This window comes from Helianthus annuus, chromosome 7 (assembly GCF_002127325.2).
Source record: "Helianthus annuus cultivar XRQ/B chromosome 7, HanXRQr2.0-SUNRISE, whole genome shotgun sequence".
Classification (NCBI taxonomy): Eukaryota; Viridiplantae; Streptophyta; class Magnoliopsida; order Asterales; family Asteraceae; genus Helianthus; species Helianthus annuus.
Window position 1 is genome coordinate 2,502,255 of NC_035439.2, and position 6,833 is coordinate 2,509,087.

The window sequence follows — 6,833 nt, forward strand, 5'->3', positions numbered from 1 at the left end:
GAACCATGGCTCTGATACCAATTGTAGGACCGTGTTTCGGGACAGAAACCGTGATTCGTGTGAGATCGGTTCAAGACGGGAGAGATTAGAGAGATAAACAAACACTTCTTTGTATTAATCGGTAGTAAAACATTACAAATCGGCCCGGTTACAAGACAACCGAACTAATACCAAAGGAGTACACATCCGGGGAGAGACCAAGTGGTGATCTCTCCCTGGTGAGGTCTCAAACCTCCTAAAATCTCCAAGTGTTTGAAATGGCAAGGGTTTTCTATTTATAGTCACACCCCTTGTCTTGCAAACACACACGGTCAACCGAATAACCCTCTCGTTTGACCACTTCAAACGAGCCGGTCTATACACGTTCGATAGACCGTTTCACTAACTATTACAAATTCAGCGTAAAATAAAACTAATCTATTCGACAAGCATCGGACACAAAATCTGCATCAACACCTATTAACTAATCAAATTCATTAATTCCGAGGCCATATCTATGTGGTGTTTTGAATCAGAAAACTGATTTTTATATTAAAACGGGTATTCGGGATTCCGGGTGGAGGTTACTTCTTCTCATCTTGATAACACTTTTCGTGACAAATTGTGTTTTCTTTACAATCAAACAAGCAAACCCCCGATTTAGATAGTTTAGTTTTAATTATTTTCTTTAACACTGACCACAAATTCCCCGTGGATACGATACCCTGCTTACGCTATCTACGTAGCTTATTTAGGTTTTTGATTGACTCTTACGACAGTCATCAACTAGTCTGCCAAATATATAGGTCGTGTGTTCAGGCTCATCCAAAAGACTAGTCTAGTGGGTGAGGGAGTCCATTTTGTCTATAAACCCACATTTGTTGCAATGGTTTTTGGTCCGCAACATAGACTTATGGGCATAATTCGAATAGCTTCTGTTTTATCCCCATAAGTACAGCTGAATATGTAGAGATGATAAAGCATATTTCAGAGAATTAAAAAGAATTCACGTGGATTCTTATTGTTTAATAGATAACTAGCTTCTAACTACACCCATAATAAATACAGCTGAATATGTAGAGATCATAAAGCATAATTCAGATAAGATTAAAAAAATTCACCTGGATTCTTATTGTTTAACAGATAAACTAGCTTCTAACTACACTCCGATGAGAGCACACCCAAAGTAAATCAGTGTGGATTTTCATCAAACTAAAAAAATTAGGTCCAAATTTTCGGAAAAAATGCGTTTGCCGGGAGTCGAACCCGGGTCTATTGCTTGGAAGGAAATTATCCTAACCGTTGGACTACAAACGCATACTTGTTATTTTATAAAACGGGTACTAGAAGTTGAACCAAGAGCCCGAGCACATAGAAATTGAGTACATACACATCGTTTATCGGTTTCGTAGAAACCAGGAATGGGTTTTGGGTTATCTCGATTTTATATTGTGTAATAATATATAATTAGTTAAAAAAATAATATATAATAATATACTAGTAGGGTGCCCGCGCGATGCGGCGGGGACGACACTTTGCACTGCGATACTCATTAAGCGTCTCATGATATATTGTATAACACATAGGTTAGTTTTCTTATTCGTAGAATCTTGTACTTTGTTAGATGTGTAAGGGGATGCTTTCCACTCAATAGCCTTTTGGATGTTCCTTAATGAGACTAAAAAGCACAAGATGTGTAAATATGAGTTGTGAAGAGTTGAGACATAGAATAATGTCCTGTAACTTCATTGTTACAAACTAATTACCTTGAACCAATATTATTGCAATGGTTACTTTAATGAGGTTTAGACAAAAGCATATGGTATTAAATATATAATATCTCTAATTTTATTAAAATATTTATTATGGTTATTTGATCAAGCATACTAAAATAAATAAAGTCAACCAGACATCTATATCTATACTATATAATAAAAGAAACCTGTTTTGGGACACTTGTCATTCTCTTATTTAATTGATTAAAATTATTAATAATACTAATAATAATATTTAATCTAAATAAATACAAATTCTTATTATTAATAATATTTAATCAAATCTAAAATCTAATCTAATACAAATTTTTATTATCAATAATATTTAATCAAATCTAATAAGAATTCATACGAATTACTTGTCGTTTATTAAGCGTATTGGCAACTTCCTTGCGTTGTTAGCGGGTTAGTAAATCGGTGGGTAGTTGATACAAACAAACGGGTTATTAGGTGTGCATAGTGAATCTTAAAAACCATCCCTATTAACTAATCAAATTCATTAATTCCGAGGCCATGTCTATATGGTGTTTTGAATCAGAAAACTGATTTTTATATTAAAACGGGTATTCGGGATTCCGGGTGGAGGTTACTTCTTCTCATCTTGATAACACTTTTCGTGACAAATTGTGTTTTCTTTACAATCAAACAAGCAAACCCCCGATTTGGATAGTTTAGTTTTAATTATTTTCTTTAACACTGACCACAAATTCCTCGTGGATACGATACCCTGCTTACGCTATCTACGTAGCTTATTTAGGTTTTTGATTGACTCTTACGACAGTCATCAAAATGGCGCCGTTGCCGGGGAATTAGTGCGCTTAGTGTTAGTTAGTTAGTTAGTTAGTTAGTTAGTTAGTTAGTTAGTTAGTTAGTTAGTTAGTTAGTTAGTTAGTTAGTTAGTTAGTTAGTTAGTTAGTTAGTTAGTTAGTTAGTTAGTTAGTTAGTTAGTTAGTTAGTTAGTTAGTTAGTTGTTCTTGTTTTTAAAAAAAAAATCTAAAAAAAAACCCAAAAATATTTTTTTTTTGTTTTATCTAATTTGTTGGTGATTTACGTGGGTAGTTGAGTTGTGTTTGTGCAGGATGACAGATCTTACTATATTTTGCGGCTCTTCTACATGCAAGTTGTGCGGGGAACCACTTCACCCGTGTATCGGTTGCCACGAGGCCGGATTTAGACGGGAAAAAGTGAAATTGGAAGAACCACCGATGCCTTGCTATGAGAATTCTTCCTATCCACCATATTTCTATAATTCTGATACAACGGTGGAGGATGGTTATTACTCGGACGGATGGGATCGGGACGAGGATCCTTATTATGAACCAAAGACGGATGGACAATGTTTCTGTTGCGGTCGTAATCATACTTATGATTATGATGATGTGTGCGCGGTGTATTTGGAAAATCCAGATTGGAATAAAAAAATGATGGATGCGAACATCTCAAGACCGTATCAGGGATACCGACAGTATCATCCCGAGGAGTATTCTGAGCCCGAGGGTGTCTATACTTATCAGACCGAGGAGGAGAAAAAGCTTGCTATGTTGGAAGTGAGTTTGTCCAAATTCGAGCAGTATTTATCAACACCCAACCTTTCCGATGAATATCGAATCAGCTGTCTAGTTTCCAAGTGTCAAATGTTAAAAATGAAGATAGAAATAGAAGAGCGTCTCTCACCTTTACCTGATGATATTAGAGATTATTCTCACATGGAGGAGGAGGTTGTGGAGGATAATACCACACCAATGAATCCTTTATCTGATGAAGAGTCACTGGTGGATCAGATGGTGTGTGAGGATGATGAGGCAGAGCAGCAGTCTGATGAGATAAATGTGCGTATCGAACCTCTTCCCGTATCAATCATTCCAATTAACAAGTGTGGGGAAGGGGGTTCGAGGAAGAAGATGAATAGGGCGAAGCTACAAGACATCGGTGTATATCTCGTGAAGTGGATCAACCAAACCCGCAGGTGCTTTCTAAACATGCCAATTATACTGACAAGCTTATGGAGATGGCATGTAAAATTCCGTGCATTCATTGGAAATACAAGGGGTAAATGTGCATTGAAACCACCGTAGCGCATATCAGGTACGATCTGGCTGAAGATCTAAAACTTAGCGCTCTCCCGGGAGGCAGCCCGAGGATGTAGAGTATTGTATTTTTGTTTTGTTTTGTTTTGTGTTGTGTTGTGTGTGTGTTCTTGCAGGTTTTAATTATCTTCACGGATGCGTTTACCCAAGTGTGGGGAAGTCTGAGGAGGTGACGATCACTTTTGTCCATACTCAATCTCCATTTGGACGAAAGTGATTCGAATAATTTCAAGTCAAGTGTCTCGGTTGTGGTGGAACAAGGCTCATAGGAATTCAACCGCGTCAAATCAGGGGAGTCTGTTCCATTTATCTTTGTATATTTATTTATATTGGTAGTTATGTCGTAGATAGTTTCTCGCTCCATTGAGGACAATGAAGGAATTAAGTGTGGGGAGGGGAGACTAGCGTCTGCCTAGTTGTGTCTTAGTGTCGTGTCGTGTCGTAAATATAAAAAAATTCAAAAAAAATGAAAAATTCAAAATTCAAAAAAAATGAAAAAAATAGAAAATGTTTCGAGAAAGTTTTTGCAATAAATGGAAAATGATAGGTATAATTGGATAGTTAGCATTTAATTATTATATATAGAAGATAATGAAACAGTCGGTCACGCGTTTAATTTAGGATATGTGGGTAGGCCCAGCCGGTTGATGAGTTCCTTAGGAATGATATAAAATACCTTAACTTAGGAATCTTGTGGGTTCTCACCTTAGAAGCTATGGTAAAACTGAAACTGTGGAAAGTATAAGAGGTACGTTATAAATAAAAAACTTATAAGTTTTTCCGATTAAATTGGCACACCTGTTTCTTTTTGTGAAAACAAATCCGAAACAGTGTGGCGCCCGAAAAAATTCCATCCATTCATTTGAGCACATGTAAAAAGAGAGAGAGAAAAACGAAGCCTATGGTTTTTCCGCGGGGATAGCGACTCATGCGGTACATACCCTCTAGGTGGAGTTATAAAAAAAAGAGACGTGAAGTTTATGGCATTAACCACGGGGATGGTGACTCGTGTGGCGTATGTCCGCTAAACTGATTATAAACAAAAGCATGTAAAGCTCGCAATATCATCCATTCATCCATCATAAAGTTTAATCGGAATAATATAAGAGTTTTTATATAAGACGGTAGATTATAATCTTTTAACCTCATAAGCTTCAAGCGGGAATAGGTGGCGTCGTAGTCTTTTGAGTGTGAGATCCATAGATAACTATGATTACTTGAACTTAAATGAATCATGAATAAGGGCTTGGAAGCTGGCGGTTGGGTTTAAGTGGACCGTATACCTACAGTCTTGGTTAACGTATGATTAGATTAGTTAATAAAGTAACCGAAGATATTGAGTGCCAATGTTTTTGATTGTGATTCCATTGCAAAGTATTTTTTTCGGGACGAAAAAAGATAAGTGTGGGGATTTGATCGGTGCAATTTAGGTACACGTTATTGAATATCAATTATGGTAAAAACGCATTGCTATTGGTATGAAATCCACTACATTGATTCATTTTTGCATCGAGTGGATTATGAATAAAATGGGCTTTACATGATAGATTTATAATATAAAAAAAGTAAAATACATTGATAGGAAAACATTATGGTCAATTGTCATATACGAGAGTTTAAAAAAAAAAGCACTAAGACAATTAAATCAAATATTATTGTGATTAAATGTTTAAATGCATTTGTTGTTTCTTTGGTGATTATTGCAGGAAAAAGAATATCAAGTTAAACGGATGAATTCAGAAGCAAGGCTTGTGATTGGGCTGACCAAGGATTTCAAAGCATTATGTGAAATATATGGGCTTCAACATGGGATTAATGAATGAGAAAATCAAGATAACATGGGCCGACAGACTTTAAGGGGGAAAATATAAAAAGTCACCTAAAATAGGTTTTAAGCCGACATTGAACGTCAGAAAACGAAACGATTGGGGGGATTATTTTTGAAGCATACGTTCATCTCTCAAGGCTGGTTTATGATCTCTACGCACTTTGGGATGACAACTGAAGCGGCGAAGACAAGCATGAACGGCTAAATCTTTCGGTGACTTCCGCCCGGATGAACGTTTACGCAGTTTAACATAATTATTTGTTTTTTCTGATTCTTGTAAACTGGTACAGCTTGACCACTTGTGTTGGATTATTGGTAAACGTTTCTTGTGTTTGAATTACTTGTCGTTTATTAAGCGTATTGGCAACTTCCTTGCGTTGTTAGCGGGTTAGTAAATCGGTGGGTAGTTGATACAAACAAACGGGTTATTAGGTTGCATAGTGAATCTTAAAAACCATCCCTATTGTAGGACCGTGTTTCGTGACCGAAACCGTGATTCGTGTGAGATCGGTTCAAGATGTGAGAGATTAGAGAGATAAACAAACACTTCTTTGTATTAATCGGTAGTAAAACATTACAAATCGGCCCGGTTACAAGACAACCGAACTAATACCAAAGGAGTACACATCCGGGGAGAGACCAAGTGGTGATCTCTCCCTGGTGAGGTCTCAAACCTCCTAAAATCTCCAAGTGTTTGAAATGGCAAGGGTTTTCTATTTATAGTCACACCCCTTGTCTTGCAAACACACACGGTCAACCGAATAACCCTCTCGTTTGACCACTTCAAACGAGCGGGTCTATACACGTTCGATAGACCGTTTCACTAACTATTACAAATTCAGCGTAAAATAAAACTAATCTATTCGACAAGCATCGGACACAAAATCTGCATCAACAAATTCCCCCTTGTCCGTTGCTGTCGAATGCTGAAAATGCAACTGCAATCGATCTTCAGTCAAGTATTCATCTTCTCTGTGTTACCAAAATTCCCCCCTTGACCGATGATCCAGGTAAGTAGTATCTTGATGCTCCTTGTATAATATTTCCCCCTTAAAGTACGCGTATCCGTGTTGGGTGTTGTGTAATTTCCTCAATTGACCGATCTTCCGCTGATCTTCCAATACTCCAACCGGCATTTGATAAGGGTTCCAATCTTTAAGAACT

The 6,833-nt window shown here is 37.0% G+C and overlaps 1 non-coding gene across 1 annotated transcript; it reads right to left on the reverse strand.

Moving 5' to 3' along the window:
- Nucleotides 1-1,224: 1,224 nt before the first annotated feature.
- TRNAG-UCC lies at nt 1,225-1,296 on the reverse strand. Its single transcript has one exon. It is a non-coding gene; the product is annotated as a tRNA-Gly (tRNA).
- Nucleotides 1,297-6,833: the final 5,537 nt, after the last annotated feature.